The following is a 21,375-nucleotide window of genomic DNA, read 5'->3' on the forward strand; positions in this document are numbered from 1 at the left end:
CTTTGTGGCTGACACATATTAAGAACTTAATAAATACTTATAGATTGAGTAGGTGTTAAATACATGTTTATTACATTAAATTTTATTACTGGTGCAAAAGCTAGTATATAGTGAAGAATGATTACTTTGAGATCTCACACACACACACACACACACACACACACACACACACACACACACACTCAGACATACAAAGATAACTCTTTCATCTAGAGAGAAGTTGCTGGGTGTTAGAACTGAGAAAGGAACCTCCAAGGCTGAATAAACAGGAGAACTGGGCTATAGGAGGCAATCAACAGAAGCACAATCAATTAGAACAGCTGAGCCAAGTCACTTCCCAACTCTAAACCTCAATCTTTTCATCTAAAAAATAAGTTAACTGACCAAAGTCTTTCAAACTATCATTTTAAGGTGCATATGAGAATATTTTCGATGATAATGGGAGGAAATAATATGTGGGTTTCAGAAAGCTAGAATTGCAGGAGAGAATATCCCAGAGGAAAGAATAAAATGGAAAGGGGAGGTTTGTGCCTCTTTGCTTAATGTTTTAACCCAACTGGTCATGTTAGCTTCAAAGGGAAGCAATAGTAATGGGGTAGATGATCCGTCATTCCCTTCCCACTCCCTCCCCCTTTTCTACAGGATGCTTCCACATCTTCAATTCCTCTCTCAAATTAAATTCCAGAGTCTGATCTGATTTGTCACACAAGAAAATGAGGTCATTGCCCTTTTCATGGTAGATAACATGGCTTTGCCATTTACATGGGAACCTTCCAAAGACTCTTTCCGATTCAACTACATGCTTTGTGGTAACACAGGTGAACAGCTCAAGATCAAAATTCCCCAGTTGGTTCCTCAGTTTCCCCCATAAGCTATTCACAGAAGAACAGCCCTGAGGAAGCTTCAGTGATTCTCTGGAGCCCAGCTCTGAAGGCATTCAAACCTAGCTGGGAAGGCAAGGAAGCAGCTTTCCTGTGCAAGATAGAGGCAGGAGAGGGAACAATTAGCCATGGAGTCCTGCCACCAACCTGTTTTAGTGCTGTCACTGACCTGGGGATAGGTAGCTTGAATAAAAGGAGACAAAAGAAGTCAATGTTTTCCAGTGACTGAAGGGATGTGAAAATGACACCAAAAAAGGCCCATTTCAGTTGGATAGATGGCAAAAAGTGGCAATTAGAGGTCTCCAAAAATGGGATGCACAGCCTTTGAAGTAGTCACTTGCCCTTCAATGCAGGTCTTTAAAGGAAAAGTGGATGTCCACTTATGAACCTTGTAGAAAATTCAAGTAAGAATTGGAGGAGATGTAATTCTGTGATACAGGTAACACAAATTATTTACCTATTACTGACCTACGAACCTTCCTTAGTGTTCAATCTTTTCAATTGTGTCTAACTCTTCAGAAACCCATTTGGGGTTTTCTTGACAAAGATAACAGGGTGATTTGCCATTTCCTTTTCCAGCTCATTTTACAGATAAGGAAACTGAGGCAAACAGGATTAAATGACTAATCTAGAGTCACAGCTAAGAAGTGTCTTAGGGGAGATGCACACTCTGGCACCATCCAGCTGCCCTACGCGCATCCACTAGTGAGCCTATTATGTACCTAGTGGCAGATCATAGCTAGTCGGCTAAGTAAAGGAAGCCAGTTTCAACTCTCGTTTTTTAAATTAATGGGATGAAGTGATAGTAGAGTTTATTTAAAACATCAGAGAATCCCCAAATTTCTCCTGGTTGGCAATCAAATACATCTCCTTCTTTTGTATCCCACACATAGAGAACTGGTATTCAATAAATATTTGTTAATTGATACACTCGCTTCTATTCTGCAGTAACTAACTTCTTAATTATGTTTTACAGAGAATGATATTCAAATCAGTTAATTGGCATTCCCTGAGTTCCCATCAACTGATGGAAATCCAAGAGCCACGCTGGGGGGACAGGGAGAGACCATTTGGTGATTAAACATTCATGAAGTTGGTAACCTACAAAGCAGATAAATGAGATCTGACTCTCTCTGACTTAGGACCATATACCCTGTTGAGCTCTTCACTCAACCCACCAATGAGTGATTCAGCCAGGCTGCCTCGTGCCAGGCCCTCTGGCTGCCCCCCAAGGCAAGGGCAGACCATCCCCGAGCCACGCCGCTCGCCACTGGCACCTTCCCCTCCGTAACCCGTCAGGCTGTGGCACCTCAGGCATGAAGTGGCCCACTTCGTCACATGAGCCTCTCCTCCTAGTGAGTGCTTAAACTTAAAACATAATCAAAACACCTGTCATGCTGCATCAGTGTGATTTATATCACAATACACAAGCACCGTGACATCGTGGCTACAGGCTAGTGAGTGCTACAGAGGGAGGACATATTTACCTAACAGCAGGAAATCTCACACAGAACCGCTTCAGACCTCACTTGTCTACATATGTCTCAACTAATCTTATTAAATACCTGGTTCCTACTAACAAGGAGCCCAGGGTTCAGCCAGTCCATCCTCCTTGTCTTCTGGCACACTTCTGGCTGGGGAGAACCTTTACCACTAATGATCAGGAAGGGATCAGCTCATGGAATTCATCATGGCAGATCCAGTGGAGCTTGGCTCTGGGGCTTTCTCCCACACCCAAGGCCTGTGGTGAAGGAAGAATAAACCAAGAACGGACTATAATCCCAACCCTGGAAATCAGTCGATTCTCCTCTTAATTGCTATTTTGGCTGATTATACCTGCTTCCTTGAGAGTGGTTAACTAACAAACTGGTTATTACTGGCTTCGTAGAGATTAGAGGTTAAACATAAACCTGATCCTAAGCTTTAACTATGAGCAATTTGAAATGTTATTGGTTATTATGAAAATGCATGGTAATAATTCCCTCTTTAATGAAATGGAACCTGTGTTTAGTGGTCCCCGGCTTCTTGTTCGGTCTTTGGGAAGGAGATGTGGGCATGACAAATAGCTCTCAGCTTATGATGGGCATCCGGGGCGAGTGGGCACAAATAAACACTCACCGCTTAGCAGACTCATAAAAATATAAAACTATCACCACATTTGTAATGACAAATACATATTTTATGGGCTATAAGCCTCAGATTTCCTAGAGGAATTTGACAACTTTTGTCTAGAGGGGGAGGGGGAGAGGAGTTAGTGGGTCAGTGAAGGTCTATCTGAGATGTTCCCATTCCACAATGACCTCAGAGGAAGAGCTCATCTCCTCCAGCTTGAGAGACTCAGGCCAAGGGGAAAACCTTCACAATCACCCAAGGGAAATGGCCTCTTACTCAAGGAGATACTATGTTTAAATTATATGTATGCATAAATACAATATCTATATCTATATATATGTATGTATAATACCCAATTTATAATATAGTATATAATATATACAATATATATAGTATAATATATGTTTTGATCTATCTTTTGATAATGTGTGTATATATATACATAAATCATTTATATGTGTATATATAATGTATTTGTATATATGTATACACTATACACAAATATATACACATTATACACTATATATATACATGTATACACTATATACTATTCACATATATGTGTACACATATATACACTATACACACATATATGTACATATATATACACTATACACATACATATATACACTATACACTATACACACACACACACATATATATGTATACACTATACACTATCAAACGGATAGATCAAAACAAAGTGGAATGGGGAGAGGTGAACGGAAAACACAATGAGCAAAAATCCCCTCAGAAAACTTCAGTGTTTCTGAAGAAGGCCAACTGGACTTCTTAACTGAAAAGGGGGAGAGCCCAAGTTATGGGTGATAAAGGGTCTCTATCAAGGAAAGCATTGTTACAGATGTAATATTGCAACAGGCTTACCACCAATATCCTTCTAATTGGTCCCCGGCCTCAAATCTCCAATCCAGCCTTGAAACAGTTGTCAAAGCGATTGCTCAGTAAATTCCATGGTCTTCCTACTACTTACAAGATCAAATATAACCATTTCCTGTTTGATATTTAAAGTCCTCCATGACCTGACCCTAACCTACCTTTCCAGTCTTATTATACCTTTCTCTTCTTCACACAGCCTACTGTTATCAAACTGGCTTTTAACTATTCCCCCCCATATGAAATTTCACCTCCTAACTCCATGCCTTTGTACAGGCTATCTTTCTACTAAGACTGAAATGTGCTTTCTTATTTTCTTTGCCTTTTGAAATCCTTAGTTTCCTTCAAGACTCAAGATTCATGTTAAGAAATTGTTGGTTCCACTCAACTGTTAGTGCCTTTTTACTACCAATCATTTTGGATTTTTATGTGTACAAATACAATACATATATATATATATATATATATATATATATATACATGCACATATGTATAGGTATATATATGTATGCATGCATATGTTGGTGTATATACATATAAAAACAGACACGTCTTCTTCCTGCAAAGGTAATCATTAGTGGCAAAGGTTCCTTAAAATGATATCTTACAAGAGCAGGAACTCTTTCAGTTTTGTATGTACCTTTGGATCATATAGTCATATTTAATAAATACTTGTTGATTGGTTGATGGATTGACAGCTGGATCCTTGGTCTAGAATCACTCCAGAGTTAGTCTGTAATTTCATTTCTTCCAAAGAGATTCCTGGAAATTATTTCCACTCCTGTTCTCCAAACCCTGCTCAAAGAAGAGCATGAAGGACTTGTCATTAAGTCTGCTTAGTGAAGCAGGAGTACAAATCTTTGCCAGCCTTTGGGTACTGAGGAAATTGGGGGTGAGAGCACGTCATTTAGACCAAAGGGTAAGCCATCTAATCACCAAAAAAAAGCAAAATTCTGCATAAACCCCAAAGCCATGAAAACTATGGGAAAGTCCAAGTGGTGATAAAAATCTTTATGGCTCTTTCCCTTCTTAAGTGGTCTGTTCTACTTTTAAATTAAGAGTCTCCACTTTTTTTTAACACCATCAACAATAACACTTTATGGAACATTTTGCTTTCTCCAGACACTTTATGGTCATTAGTTACTTCATCTGCACAAGGGGCCCAAGAAATAGGCAGACTGAGGGCACATGTACCTCTTTCTCCTGGCATAAAGGAAGAAGAGGATCCCAGAAGGCAAGAGACAACGAAGCTCAAAGATATTCAGTAAATTGGTAGTAAGTCAAAGGCCCCAAACCCAAATTTATAGAGTCTGAGTCTGTTACTTTTCCCAATTTCATTTTACAAGATGGTGGCATATGACCCATGTTACAAGGTGGGTCTTTGGCAGCCTGTCAACATACAGAAAGCTTAAAAGAATGTAGAATTAAGGAACAATAAAGAAAAGTAAAGGAAACAAAAAAGAAAAAAAATTAGCACAAAGAGTAAAGACTTAAGAGTTAAAAGATGTGGGTTCAAATCTAGCCTTGAACATGTATTAGTTAAGTATCACAGATAGTCTTAATTTCCTCTTTTCTAACTGGATGATGACGACAAAGGTGATGGCTGGTGGTTTCATAGCTCTATAAGGTTTATGAATTGCATTATATGTCTTACTGAATTGGATCCTCACAATAACCCTGTGAGTTAGACACCATTATTATCCCCATTTTACTGATAGGAAAATTGACCACTGAGAAAGGTTAAAGTTACAAAGCTAATAAATGTCCGAGGTGGGATTTGAACTTAGGTCTTCCTAACTCCATGTCCAGCACTATCCCCCATGCTATTTAGCTGTGCCATGTAATGATAGTACACTACCTGTCTCACAGGGTTGTAGCAAGAAAAGTGCTTTCCAAACCATAAGGCAGGATAGAAAGGGAATGGGATTCCTTCCATGCTCTGATGGATCTGTGTTCTCACTGATAATAGGAGTACCAACCTTGCAGATGACATTCCAACCACACTTACTCATATAGTACGATTCTTTTCTCTGTCTTCTGCAATGTTCCACCTGATGTACCAAAGATTTTCTTTTATTTCTCTAGACCAAGATCTCTTGGATCAGGTGGATTGTCCAAATATTATTTCTTATTCTGGTTTCTGGCTCACTTTCTTTTCCCATCACATATCTTTCAAGATACTTTCTGTGCCTTTTGTGGTACACAATTCTTAACTGGTAATATATATTATACTCTATTTATCTTCACTATGTTTCTATCTTTTTTATCCATATGTAATTTTAAGCAAATAGGTGGCAGAGGACAGAGAGTGCTGGATTTGGAGTCAGGAAGACCTGAATTCAAGTACTTCTTCAGTCACTTACCACCCAAGGCAGTGACTCTGAGAAATCTTAGTTCCCCCAAGAGAGAAATTGAGAATAATTTTATCACCTATCTCATGGAGATATTGTTAAATCACATGTAAAGCAATTTTTAGACCTTAAGAATATGACACAAATACTAGCCATCGTTATCAACAACATCAGCAACAAATTATTATCATCATTTCATCCGTATTTCTCACCTGAAAAATTTTTACATGACCTTGGGGATAGAGGTATATAAAATGTTTATACAAATCAAACATTTACTGATAAATAAATCATAATTTCACAACCCCCATATTCAATTACATATGGGGTCATGAACCACAGTTAAAAAAGCTAAGTTCTAGATAACCTAACTTTTTACAAAATTTCTCCCAGGAGTATGTCATATTTTATATCATGTTATAAATCTTATTTCTTCCTCACAATCTCCCCAAAATGTAAGCTCTTTGAGGACAGGGTCTATTTTTTTATTTTTCTTTGCCTCCCCAATGTCTAGAACCATACTTGGTACATAGCAAGTGCTTAATAAATACTTATTGAATTTAACAGAATTGTTGAATAAGTCGTAAGCATAAGTTTCTCTGGTAGTTACTAATTGTTTAAATGCTAGATATAACATTTATAAGGATAATTATAAAACTGTAAACTCATTTAGATTTTTACAGCTTTCAAAACATTTTTATCTTGAAAACCATGTGAGAAAATAAAGTAATGACAATTATCTCCATTTTAGAATGGGGAAAAAGATTCAGAGAAGTTAAGAGACTTGCCTCACACAACTGGGAAACAGAAGGAGATTTTGATTTCTGACTCTCCAACTAGCATTTTATACTGATATTCACTAAACCTGGCTGGAATGAAGCATTTTAACTTATACCAATGCATTTCCATTCAACAAATGACAGAAGGAAGAGGAATTGAGAGGCAGGTGAATGGTGCAGTGATAGCGTGCTAGACCTTTCATCAAGAAGACCTAAATCAAAATCTTGTCTCAGACACTTACTAGATATGTAAACCTATCTGCCTCAGTTTTCCCATCTGTAAAATGGGGGTAATAATAACAGCTACCATTGTAAAGTGCTTACTAAGGCACAGTGACTGGCACATAATAACTACTTATTCCTTCTTATCTTCTTTACTCTTCTAATCATTAATAGGATTCCCAACAATTCCCAAGCATGTAAAGGGATTCTCTCATGACCAGTATTAGTACTAGGAAGTTTGCTGTTTTCTCTTAAGATTCCTATTCTCCCATTGTCTGATCTTCCTAAAGATAAACTTGATTCTTTCATGATTGAGGCTTGTGGGCTGGTGTTTATCTACATAGCTATATTATATACAAACTAGATTCTCTGAAATCCCTCAGTGACACCTTAGTTTAGCAAGAAGGGTGTCCTGAAGAAAGGAACAGTAGACCGAGGAGCCAAGATGCTGCATGTGAAGCACCAAAAGTTGGAGTGTGATGGTCAAAATGTAAATAGAGAAAAAGCTCAGTTCCTGAGAACGCAATGAGATTTAAAGGAACAAGGGATGGATCAAAGAAAAGAAAAGATAACTGATTTTCAGGGACAAACAAGGTGAGATCTCTTCTTCTCAGCCTAAGATGTTAGCAGCCATCCATCCCACCAATCTCTCCTCAAATTTTGAGTCAGGGGGTTATATTCAGTCAATGAGCATTTATAAAGCACCTACTATCCATCAGACACTTGGCTAAGTGCTGGGGATACAAAGACAAGCAAAACCATCTCTACCCTCAAAAGGCTGGGAAGCGAACATACAAAAGAGAATGTGGTTTGGTTCCATTGAATCTGGAGTCCATTTTCAGAGGTTCTGCTACTTATTAGCCTTAACCAGTTTGCTTGCCCCTCTCTGGGTCTTAGACACCCCATCTGTGAAATGGGAGAGTTGGACCAGCAGATATCCAAAGCCCCTTCCATTTCTCAAATTTACAATCTCTGATCCATCTATGCTCACAAAATGTAGGCTCACAGAACTCTATGATGGGCAAGGACCCCAGATGTTGACTAAGGGACTCCCTCATTTTCCAGATGAAGGAAAAAGGACCCAGATGGATAAAGTAATGAATGTGTTCAGAGGAACACAGAGGAAGCATCCAAAACTGGATTTAAATCCAGATCTTCTGACTCCATTCCACCAGGGACTGAGAATCATAGTTATCACAACCATAGTTCACCATTATAGCATACTTTCATGTTTACAAAGTGCCTTCTTTGGGATGGCCCTGTCAGACAAGGGATTTTAGTATTATTATGAAGATTTTTAATTAATTGCTCAAGTGTTGACACATCCCTGGAGGTGTTCAGCTGCTATGAAGCTTCCTTGTAGCACAATTCCCATCTGGTCACTTGGCTTCTGTGAGAGTCTGGGACTGTGTCTTGGGCTGGGGAGAAAGGGGTGTGTGTGTGTGTGTGTGTGTGTGTGTGTGTGTGTGTGTGACAGAGACACAGAAACAAAGACAGAGCCATACAGTAAATACTATTCTACCCATTTTACACAGGGGCCATTTAGAGATTAAATGGCTTGATCACAATGACACAACTACTAATTACTAAAAACTTGATTCAAGTCAACCAATCAATTGGTGATCATTAGGCATGGTTCTAGGCATCAGGAATACAAAGATAAAAATGAAACAGTTTCTACTCTATATGAATGTACATTCTATAAAAGAGACATGCACACACATATATCTACCTGGTATATTTGTATGTGCATGTATGTATATATAAATATATATATATATATATACATATATACACACACACATATATATATGTGTATATGTATTATTTTAAATTTATATATTTAATATATCATATATAATCATATTACATAACAAATATATATTGTCTCTAATATATAATTACATATTATATAATAAAAGGCATATATAATTTATTATATAATATGCAATTTTATATGAAGGGTGTGTATCTGTGGGGAAGCCACTAGAAGCTAGGAGAATCTGGAATTTCTTACAAAGGAGGTATTAGAGCCTTATCTTGAGGGAAATAAGGGGTTTTAAGAGTTAAGGAGGGAGAGAGTATGAATTACAGACATGGGGAATGGGCTGTACAAAAACCTAGAGACGGACAGTTCAATGAAATCTGCTTCAAGTCTACTACTGTTTCCAATATGCCTCCATTTTACAGCACTTATAGGAAAGGATGCTACAAAGAAACTACAAAGAGCATCTTCCATCAAAAGATAACACTAAAAAGCTCCACAGGTTAATATGGATTTGCCCCTAACTCAGTATTCAGCCACAGCCTCTTTGAAGATATGTTGACATCAACCACAAGACAGAGAAAACACCAGAAAAGTCCTAAGAGAGCATTTTGTCCCATTCCACTCCCTTCAGGTAAAGAGGCAGAAGTCTACAGAGTAGACATGATTTGCATGAGGTCACATGCCTATTAAATGACAAAAACTGAAAATGAATCCAGATGTCTATTCTCTGGACCTTGAGCATATTTATCCACAACACAAGAGCATTGAAGTCGATGATCTCTAAAGTCAACCAAGCAGCCTAACAGAAAGAGTTCTAGATTCAGGATGATCTGAATTCAGATCCAGACACAGACACTAACTGGGATAAGTTATTTGCCTGTCTGCCTCAGTTTCCTCCACTGTAAAATGGAGTCATAACAGTATTGTTGAGATAATATCCATAAAGCACAAAATAGGGGCATAATAGATACTTGTTTCCCTTCTTCCTTCCTTTCACCTCAAAATCAATGATTTGAGGTTCCTAGACACATATTACCCTTCTACCATATTACCTTTACCCCAATCTTGAATATCAATTTGTGGGTATCCAGCCTAATCTTGGATATTTCTTTTTATTCTGAAGTCTTTATTTGTTCTCTCTGGCTGACCTCTCCACTCTCCAGATACAGAATCCTTCTGTTTTTTAAAGGTAGATGATAATATCCATTTACCTGTTCTGGACAGGAGCCCTCTAATAACCACAAAGATCTCCGTCTACGAAATGTATTTTGGAGGATCCAGAGGGTAAGTGGGCCGAAAGGCTAAGGCAGCATGATTTTGGGGGGGCGGGGTTCCAGGACGCCTCCAAAAGGCCTAATCATGGATAATTCACCATTTGTGGGCGCACTGGGATTTCATGCAGAGCGCGGGCTTTGCGGAGGTAATTGGTGCTATTGAAACAACACTGTGCTCAGCAGCATGCGGCTTTCTCCCTCGCCTCTGGGCACAGGGAGGATCAATATTTGTTAGGATTGCTTCTTGTTCCAACAATGTAAGATTTACAATACCAGCTCGGATTCTCACTTTGTCTTCACACAACTCATCAGTGGAACCCAATTACTAACCTCAGACAAACAACATTAACATGAGCCTCTATGCTTCTTTATTGCCCTTCATCCAAGTCTCATTTCAGGGTCTTCAGGCACTGCCACTATAACAGATACTACACTTTAAAGTGTGCTCCAAGGAATAAATTCTCAGTCTTTCATTACTCGTACCTTGATTTACTTCATATCATCTTGCCGCTATAGACAAAGATAACACACTGTAAATTACAGCCATCCTGTCTTGTAGTTGCTGAGGTAGGGGGAAGGCAGGGAGTGATGCTGGGCTCCACAATTAGTGCCGGCCTGCCTCCCTCCTGCACTTGGGAGCTTTCCGGCTGCCACCGACGAGAGGCTGGTTATTAGAACCATTTGCAAAGTATGTTTCAGGCACAAACACATATCTTCCTCTATCTGCTGTCATCCTGCAAGCCCATTAAATGAAGGAAACTTTGCATTTGGATGAAAATGTATCGGGGAGTTTTATTTATTATACCGATATATGGTCTATAATCTCATTTACATTGACTAGGAAGATGAATGAGAGGGGGGGTAGGTGTGTGGGTGGGTGTGCGCATGTGTACGTATGCCCGCGAAGAAGGGTGGTGTCCTTTGTGAAAAGAGAATTTCTGTTCCCCAAACTGCCCAGAATCCCCTAATTCAAAGGTAATTTTCCGCCATCTTTCCCTTTCCTCTCGGCCTCCCGCCCTCTCCTTTCCTTGTTTAATCTACTGTTGCCTCAAATTCCAGCTCATCCCCGCGTCCCCGTGAGAAGGAACCTTCAGAAGGAAACAGTCATTGGAAAAAGTCCTCCAAGTTAGCTGTAGCAGTACCCCCTTATTTGTCCTACAATTTCCTCCATCCTCCATCCTATTCCAGTGGCTGATAACTAAGAACATTAGTTTTATGCGACTTGTCAAGCTCAAATGAAAAGAGAGCTAACTTTAATGACACTGCAATTAATCGCCCCAATAGACAGACAGCTAAAAGACAAGATATTGACTTCATTAAGGATAATGTATTATGTCATTAAGTTGCTAGGGTCACCTTGTGTATCATACATGCCTGCTAATATATTGGCATTTTCCTCAAATAAGATAAATTCAGATATGAGTGATAAAGCTGATTAGAAATTGTTTAATCTAAAGAGGCTACTTTCCTTATATGCTGGGTGTGCAGCCCCAGGTGGAAGGGAAGTCGTGAGAAACCATTATAGATCCAAGATTATCTCAAATAACAGATCCAACTCATTTATAACCTGCCCTTTCTCTATCTCTCTCCCCCCTCCTCAACTCCCCTTCTGAAGTTTAAAAGGTGTCTTGCGGATGGAACTAAGATAACATTTGGCCTGTAATACAGCACATACATGTTTTTTTTTTTTGGGGGGGGGGGAGATGGGATGGAGAAAGGTGATGGGGGGTTGCTTTTAAATATGTCATCTGTTCTATTTGAAACCTTCCTATGTCCTGCCAAGTCCAAAAGAAACAGGGGAAGGCTGGCTGGGTGAGGGGTGAGGAGATGGGACAAAAAGGGTTAACCCTTTTGGGATCGGGCACCCAGGCTCTCTCACTCCGGAAGAAGGACTCTAGTAATAAGCAGGTGCAAAGCTGATCATTCTTTTTAATTAGATAACTTCTCTTACAGTCTTATCTAAAGGGAGTTTGTTGGCTTAAAATGAAATCATTTTTCATTTAGAGTGGAATATTTGCAAATTAAGATACATTCACCAAGTCCTTTCCTAGCACTTAATATCACATAAATAAAATAGGGTGATTTTACAAATTATCGCTTTTCTATTTGTTTGACAAGAATTAAATCATGATTCCAGTCTTACCTGCTGCTGGGGACCCCTTTCTGCCCTGTTGGCTTGTTGTTTGTGGGGACAGAGGGAATGGTTCCCCTCTACCAATGAGTGGCATTTTGAAAGCACAAATAGAATAATGATTTTGGACTGCCCTCATTTGCTCAGGGCAAAATGCATATTTTTAATGAGGGCTTGGTTCATTAATAATACTTGAATGATTCCCCAGGCCCAAATAAAGACTGGATTGCACTGTTCAATGCTACAGAAATGACTAAAAGGTAAAGTTGAGTGAATGTAAGATGCGTATACACACACACACATACACACACACACACATATACATGAGCCCATGTATACAGAATCATGGAATATCAGCTTCCAAGGTTGTGCACTCCAATGGTTTTCAACCTGGGGTCCATGAACTTGGGTTGTTTTTATTTTTAATATTCAATGACTATAATTCAATATTCTGAATTCCTTGATAATCCTTTGAAATTTACTTTTAAGTATTTAAATCATTATTGTGAAAAGGAGGTTCTAGACAAAGAGGTCCATGAAGTTTATCACATAGTCCCTGGCAGCTGACAAATAAGCAAACTGGGACTAGAGCATGAAAGAGTCTTGTCCAAAATCATAAAGCAAATTTTATTTTTAATAGACATTATTGTGAAAAGGAGGTTTTAAATGGCTAAAGAGATCTATGAGGTTCATCATGTACTCCAGCCCCAAGCAGTTTAAATGAGTAAACTGGGCTAGAGTATGAAAGAGCCTTGTCCAACCAAAATCATAAAGCAAATTTTATCTTTAAGTATTTAAAAATATTATTGTGAAAAGGAGGTTCTAGATGGCTAAAGAGATCCATGAGGTTCATCATGTATCCCAGCCCCAGGCAGTTTAAATAAGTAAACTCAGACTAGAGCATGAAAGAGCCTTGTCCAACCAAAATCATAAAGCAAATTGGAGACTGAGTCAGAGGTAGGATCCTCCTCTCCTGATTCCCCATGAGGTGCATCCTGCCCCTCTCCATACACACACATATACATACAACACACACTCTGTGTGTGAGTATATTTTTAAATGTACATAGAATGCTGTAAATTTCTGGGTCACACATCTGTTAATTGACATAAAGAATCCCCCACCACAGCAGGGGCCCTTATAAATGAATGCAGTAAGTAAGAGAAGGAGGCATTCATCAAAACACAGGTGACTTATTGTCCAAATCGGACGAAGAAGGCGACCCAAGTCTCCGAGTGAGCTCACTTTGAATCAGTCTTTTCTCATGAAAATAAATAAATAAAATAGGGAAAAAAAAAAAAAAACATTCACGTGACAGTTCACAGACCAGTGCAAATCCTGCGATTTGAGTCCCTCTGTCAGGCGCTGGGAGCTCATCCAGCCCACATTTCCATTTCCTCCCGTCAACGCTGACATTAAAATAATTTGCTTCATTTCAGATCCTCCATGAGGAGGACAGGAGAGACAGCAAAGGGACTCATCATGGCTGCTAGTGGACATGTCTCCCTCAGCCCTGGCTTAGGAAGGACTTCCCACCACCCCTTCTTAAAAAAAAAGAAAAGCAAAGAAAAAGAAAGACACTAATTAACATCACCTGCAAGCCTTCTTGCCAAACCTTCCCTTTTTAACTCATCCCCACATTGTTTCTAATATTTCCATTAAGGTTGTCAAAACCAGAAGTTTGGGAACCTCTCTCTGTGACCTTGGCATTTCTTTTCAGAATTCACGTATTGGCATTTTTTCGTCTGACGGCATCTCTTCTCATTTGTCATGATTATTGCTGAATTTTTCAACTGTCATTCCCAAACGTAAATCAATGGTTGTCGACTTCCCCTTTGTCATATCTGCACTGCAAACAGCCTTTCCCTTCCAAATGAAGCTTCCTCCCTTTCCATCCATTAAAAAGGGCCTGTCTCCTCGAGAAGTCAATCCTTTGTTAGGCCATTCCATTTATCATCCTTCCAATCAGTACCTGACACACTTATTCAGCCAGGTCTTCAACCACACAATCATTGTTCATCTGGGGTTTTTGCTGTAATTTATTTATGCATGGTGTTTTCACCATCCATCTTGGGGAGTTTTAAATTTTTCACTCCTGCCCTTCTCGTCATCGGGGCTCTCATTGGTTGAAAGGAGTCAATGGGGGATGGGAGGGAGGGTGCAAAGGGGGAGAACACAGCAAAAGCTGACAGGAGTTGGGGTAAGCCAGGGAGAGGGGAAAGGGAATTGGTTATGGTGTGAGGAGCTAATGAGAGAAGGAGAGTGGGAGGAAAACCAGGGGAGAAATTGGACTGGGAATGGGAGGCCCCATCTTTCACCTTGTGTTCTGGGAGTCTCTACTCATCTTGAGTGCTCAGTGATGGAGGCAGTTCTCATGACCTGTTTGACAAGGGCCAAGCCAGATAAAGTTCGAGGCTGGTAAACTTCATTCCAGAAACTTCACCCACAGAAGCCACAGGGGCAGAAACAGAAAAAAGGGAAGGCAAACTCATCCCAATGCACTATACCCACATCTGAACTTTCCCCAGGTGACTTCTCAGCCAGGACACCCAAACAATTGAGTTCATGCTATAGAGATACTCCCAGAGCTCAGTGAGAGGAAGGAAGCTGACCCTCTCCCTCACCCTTCCAGACCAAACTATGGAAAACTCTCTGCTATTTAAGTTAGCATATGAAGCTATAATTTTCTCAGAAGCTTCAGGTTCTAATCTGTATTTTCCTGAAGACTAACAAAGTTGCTTAGCCATCAAGTAGCAAGACATCACTCCTCATTGCATGGGAAGAAGATAATTCCCAAAGAAATCCAGGAACAATATGATACTTTTGGGGAGTGGAACTCCCCAAATAACCCGTCTTTCTGTTGCTGTAAGAAGTTACTTCTTTGAAGGCTGGAGTGTTCTACTTCATTGCGTACCCTCAGCCTTCCCATCAGGATCATTGAGAGTAGTCAACTATACTCAAGGTGTTTCTTCTCTAATTACAAGGATACCAAAGGAACAGAATTCCCAGGTGTGCTTCATTCCTTGGGGGGGAAACTGTTTTTCACCATCAGCCAAAAAAGAGCTCTGGAAAATCAACAGATGTTCACGTGGTCAACAGACTGAGAAAATAAGCTGGCATTGGTACCTTCCAAGCAATGAGCAAGACTTCATTCACTCATTCAAAGACAACCATTTCTTAGGAACCTACTTTGTGCAAAGTATTGTGTTAAGTAGTAGAGAAGGTTCAAGCATAATTAAGGCCTGATACCTGTCACCATGGAGTTTAAAACCTCTGAAAATAATTGTTTTGATGTGATGCCTTATAATTTTAATGTGCCTTGCATAAATTATCTCATCCAACCTTCACAATCAGGCAAGATGAGTCTTATTTCTATTTTACAGATGTAGAAACCAAGACTCAGAGTGCTTAACTGTTTTGCCCAAAGTCACAGAGATAATAAATGACAGAGCCAAGGCTTACATCCAATCTTTTACTTCCAAATTGAATATTCTTTCCACTATCCCACATTGCCTATCTGATAATAATCAGATTTTCAACCAGCTATAATTCTATCATCTTGTGTCATCTTCTTAAAGTTAAAGGTAATACTTTCCACTTTCCCCATAACCTTCAAATGCCAATTTTGCGCAAATCAGGAAACTGAGGACCAGAATATTTGATGAACTGGCCCAAGATGATTAAGTTGACCAGGGGCCTGACCAAAATGATTCAGAGCTGGCAAGTTCCCCAAGATGTTGTCCATTAACAGAGCTATCAGGAATCTGGAATGCCTTCCAGATGTTCTTTGCTTTTATGTTATTCTGATACCTCTCTCCACACATACATTTGGGGGACAGGCAAAAGAGCAAACCTGATGAATACCCTGCTTATTTCACATCTGGCCCTAACTTTTGTAGCTTGAAAGGGAAGGAGAAAAGGGTGATGGCAGACCCAATCATAAACCACTCCTGAGTTTTCTCAACAAGTGGAGGGGTAATTTACTGACAAATCCATAGGTCTGCCCTAGTGCTAGTAAAGAAACCCAAGGAAACATTTCTCTTTACACACACTCTCAAATAGCCTCCAGACACACACACACACACACACACATTTTGTAAACACATATGCACATGTCTCCATAATAATGTAGAAACTCCCATGTCTGAATTGTACTCACAACTATGTCCACATTAGCTCCCTTTCCATAGTCTTTCCCTAGATATGTTCCATCTTACCAATGATGTGCCACTCTTAGAATTCTTTCTTTATTCATTCTTTTTAATCATTTTATTTTTCCTGGTTATACATTTTTTATTAACTTTTAAATACACATTTTTTTATAAATTATTTTGGGAGAGAAAAATCAGAACAAAAGGGAAAAAACCACGAGTGAAAGAAAATAAACAGAAAAAGCAAACATAGCCCATGTTGATTTACATCCAATCTCCATAGTTCTCTTTCTGGATGTAGATGGTGTTTTTTATGTAAAGTTTATTGGGATTGCATTGGATAAGTGAACCACTGAGAAGAACCAAGTCTTTCATAGTTGATCTTCACACATTCTTGCTATTATTGTGCACAATGTATTCCTGGTTCTGCTTGTTTCACCCAGCAGTTCCTATAAATTTTTCCAGGCCTTTCTAAAATCAGCTTGATCTTCATTTTTATAGAACAATATTATTCCATTACTTTCATATACCATAACTTATTCAGCCACTCCTCAAGGGATGGGAATCTACTCATTTTCCAATTCTTTGCCACCTCAAAAAAGCCCCTAAAAACATTTTTACACCCATGGGTTCTTTCCCCTCCTTTATGATTTCCTTGGGATACAGACCCAGTAATGGCACTGCTGGGTCAAAAGGTATGCACAGTTTGATAATCCTTTGGGCATAGTTCCAAATTGCTCTCCAGAATGGTTAGCTCATTTCAAACTCTATCAACAATGCATCAGTGTCCTAGTTTTCCCACATCCATTCCAACATTTGTTATTATCTTTTCCTGTCATCTCAGCCAGTTTGAGAGGTATGAGATGGTACTTCAAAGTTGTTTAAATTTGCATTTTCTAATCAATAGTGATCTAGATAATTTTTCATATGACTATAATTGGCCTTAATTTCATAATCTGAAAATTGTTTTTTTCCAATATCCTTTGACCATTTATCAATTGGGGAATAACTTGTATTCTTATAAAATTCACACAGTTCTTTATATATTTTATCTTTACATCTTTAATCAGGAAAGAAATACCAACAGCAAAAGACTTAAGAGAGATGTCCCATCCATAAAAAGGGAGATGACAATAACAAATTACCCTAGCCAATCTATCTCTGAAATTCAATATTCATTTCTGGTCCCCTTGTTGGAAAAAGCCATTTAAGAAGGAACCAAAGCTTAGCTGGAAAAGAGTAGACAAAGATGGTGACAGAAACCAAAACCAGACCATATGAGAATTAACTGAAAGAGCCTAGCTGTAGAAAGCATTAAATTTGAAATCAGAGGAGATGAAGGCAAATTCTGGCTCTGCTATTTGCTACATAAGAGTCACCACCTACTTGTTTCTCACTCAGTTTCTTCATTTGAAAAATGAAGGGGTTAGAAGAAATGAACTCTATCTTTTCTTCCAGGCCTAAATTTTATGAATTTATTTACTATGAATGGGGACATTTCACTTAGGGAAGTCTAGTATGAGGGATATAATAGTCAATATTTAGAGGACTTTGTGGTCCTAGAGCAGAAGTGGAGATCACCTGGTCCAGGGGCCATATTCGACCCTTGAAATCACTTGCTAAGGCAACCCCAGGCGATCATGAGCTGAAAGCTAGGGACAATCTCCCATTGCTTGTGTTCTGTAAGTTGATAAGTTTGTATTGCCTTTGAATAATGTTATAAACATCCAAATGTCCCTTAGGAGAAGAAAGGTTCCCTACCCCTGCCCTAGAAAGGAAAACAAGGAAAAATAATTAGAGGACACAAATTTCATATGAGAAATCATTTCCCTACAATTCAAACTTTCCAAACATGGAATGAGCCACTTTTGGAGATAATGAGTTCCTTATTAGTCCAGGCTTTCAAACCAAGAATAGATGATCTTTCCTTAGGAATAGAGACTAACAGAGCTTCAGGTAAATGTTTGAACTAGGTGGTCCTAAAACCCCTCTTAATGCAGAGCTTCTGATTCTAAGGATAGAATAATATTCCTTATTCCATTTCCACTTTACTTTCACCTTGGACCTTGCCTTACCTTGCCAACATTACTAGGAACAAAAGGCCATCACAAATGACTTTGTCCACCTAGCACTCTTCTATGAAGTCCGTGAGACTTAACCTTATTGAAAATGGAATGCACAGACAGCCCAGAGCTATGGAGGGAGCCAAGCTGCTGCCAAAGTACCGCCACCTCCTCAAGTTGCCAAAATACAGCCATCTAAATATCAGCATTTATATTAAGCATTAAATCCCTTTTACTAAACAGTAACTACCCTCACTCTCTATGATACACCAAGCTTTAGATGTCAACTAATTTGACTTACTCTCCTTTTCATTGCCCTTATATCTTGCTTAATAAGACATTTTATTCAGATACTGCTGAGGTAATAAAGGAAGAAGTGTGGTTGCCAAACGTAGTAGAATTTTTATTTTTAGCTTCACTGGAGTAAGGGGTTATTTTCTTGTAGAAAGGATAAAATGCTGCTGCCGGCCTTTTAAATTGTATCAAGCAACCCCACTTTTGCCCAAGCAATAGATTCCTAGATAACTACAGCAATCTTCTTGAGATATATAAAAAAAAGAAGCCAAAAGAAATCCCCCAGCTATCTCCATCCATCCCCATATGATCCCGCTCTCAGCCCTACTCATAAATCATAACCAGGAAACTTTATCTACAAAAATTCCCCCAAAGTATGTATTATCTGATCCCCTCCCCTCCAGAGATATGAATCCTTTCCGTCCTCAAAAGCTACAAGGATCCCTGGCCAGTGAGCAAGAAGTCTGGGAGGTTCTTCTTCTCCCAATAGCCCAAGGCAGGTGAACCACCTCATCTTCCATTAAACATCCAGATACCTCCCATTCTACCCCCACATCCCTACACAACCTCTTACAATCCATAATTCTTGGGGTTTGGTACAATGGCTTAGCACTATATGTGCATAGTTGGAGCTTAATAAATATTTATTGAATAAATAAATGAATGATTCCTGTTCCATTACCTATGTTGAGCCATAGAGTCACAGAGTTGGAAGGAGATTCATTCTATTTAGTCTGAATATAAATTCCTTAAAAGGCAAGGTCTATTTGTTTGTTTGTTTGTTTTGTCTTTGTTTACCATGTCTAGCTCATGATGGTGTTGGAGGGAAGGGACAATAAAGAGATTCAGAGCTGCAGTGTCATAGGTATAGGAAACTTCTTCCACTCCAGCAAATAAGTAACATCTCTGCCACTGAGTCTTAGGAAGTTACCTGGGCCTAGGGACAAAATGACTTGCTTAGAGCATACAGTTAGTTTGTGTCTTAGGACAGGCTTGAATACAAGTCTTCCTGACAAACCAGTTCTATCTATCTCCCAGGCAAACACACAGCACTCTCTTAATAAATGGCTTCTGACTTGAATTGAACAGAATGACTATGTTTAAAATGCAAGCAAATGGGAGTGATGTCTCTGGAACCAATAAATGAGGAGAGGAGAAGAAGGGAGATTCATCAAATTTTCTTATTGGTTACCTTAAGATCACAAAGCAACAAGAAATAACACGTTGACGTGGGGGTTAGGGATGGGGAGATACAGAGAGAAAGAGAAAAAGAGAGATGGGGAGAGACAGAGACACAGAGAGAGACAGAAACAGAGAGATGGAGAGAGACAAAGAGAGATGGAGAGATTGAAAGATGGAGAGACAGAGAAAAGGGGAGAGAGGGAGAAGGAGAGGGAGAGAGAGAAAGAGAGAGATTGGCAGATGCAGCATTAGTGCTTGTTCTTTCAGAAATGACTCTTGTTTAGGTGACTCCCCTTCTTCTATCCAACTGACCTGAAGTCTCATAATTGAGGCATTGATGGTTGCTTTTGAATTCCTGAATTTCCCTTAGTCCAAAAGATTGTATAAAGACCTAAGGAAATGATATTTAAGCACATCTGAGAAGGGATTTTTATGGGTTTTTGTGGGGATGTTTTGTTTTGTTTTACTATTTTTCTGCTCCAGGAAGGCCCAATTTGTTTTCCTGGGGGTGGGACCTGGCTAGAGACTGCTAGAGCAGGGAAACTACATGCTGAGTTAAAAGCCACTGCCTGTTTACAGCAAAGTTACAAGCCTATGAAAATAGAGATCTCTAATGAAAACATTAGCAGGTGCTTAAGCACAGTACCATGGCACTGTAATCTTAAAGTAAGTGCCTCTATAAAGATCAAGAGGAAGCAGGACAATGCAAAATCACAATCTTTGTCCATCAACAGTCAGGCAGCGACTTCCACTAAGAAAGTGTGTGTGTGTGTGTATGTGTGTGTGTGTATGACAGAGTGACAGATAGGACAGAGGGACAGAGAAAGAGAAAAAGTCAGAGACAGCCAGGGAGAAGGGATGGAGGGCAAGAGGAAGGAGAAGAGTGGAAATAGTGGGAACAGAGCTTCAACAAGCTATACCAACAATATCTTAGGGCACATTCATTTGGGGTTTGGGAAAGGGGCAGCACAGACATTGACTCCACCACGGGCAAGAGCAGTTAGCCAGAGTTTGGAACATCCCCAGAGGGAGGTGACAGATGACAGGTGACATGACACTTGGTATTGCTTATTGCCAGGGGATGGAGAGACAAGGTATAGCAACAATGGTCCCTTGAGAAGAAAAGTGCTCTCTCCTCCACTAAGATGTTGAACCCAGAGCTAAAGCCTCATTTATTTATCTTCAATATATTTCTGAATGAGACTTGTGATACTAGTCACATATTGTACTAATTGTTTACTTCCTGTTTACTCAAAAACCACTTTTTAAGCCC

General features: G+C 39.3%; 1 protein-coding gene across 1 annotated transcript in view; it reads right to left on the reverse strand.

Annotated features, from left to right (window-relative positions):
- LRMDA (leucine rich melanocyte differentiation associated) overlaps positions 1 to 21,375 on the reverse strand; it is a 1,282,853-nt gene that overhangs the window by 685,077 nt on the left and 576,401 nt on the right. The gene's annotated exons all lie outside the window — the stretch shown is intronic.

The sequence above is a fragment of the Sarcophilus harrisii genome, chromosome 2 (assembly GCF_902635505.1).
Source record: "Sarcophilus harrisii chromosome 2, mSarHar1.11, whole genome shotgun sequence".
NCBI classification, from domain to species: domain Eukaryota; kingdom Metazoa; phylum Chordata; class Mammalia; order Dasyuromorphia; family Dasyuridae; genus Sarcophilus; species Sarcophilus harrisii.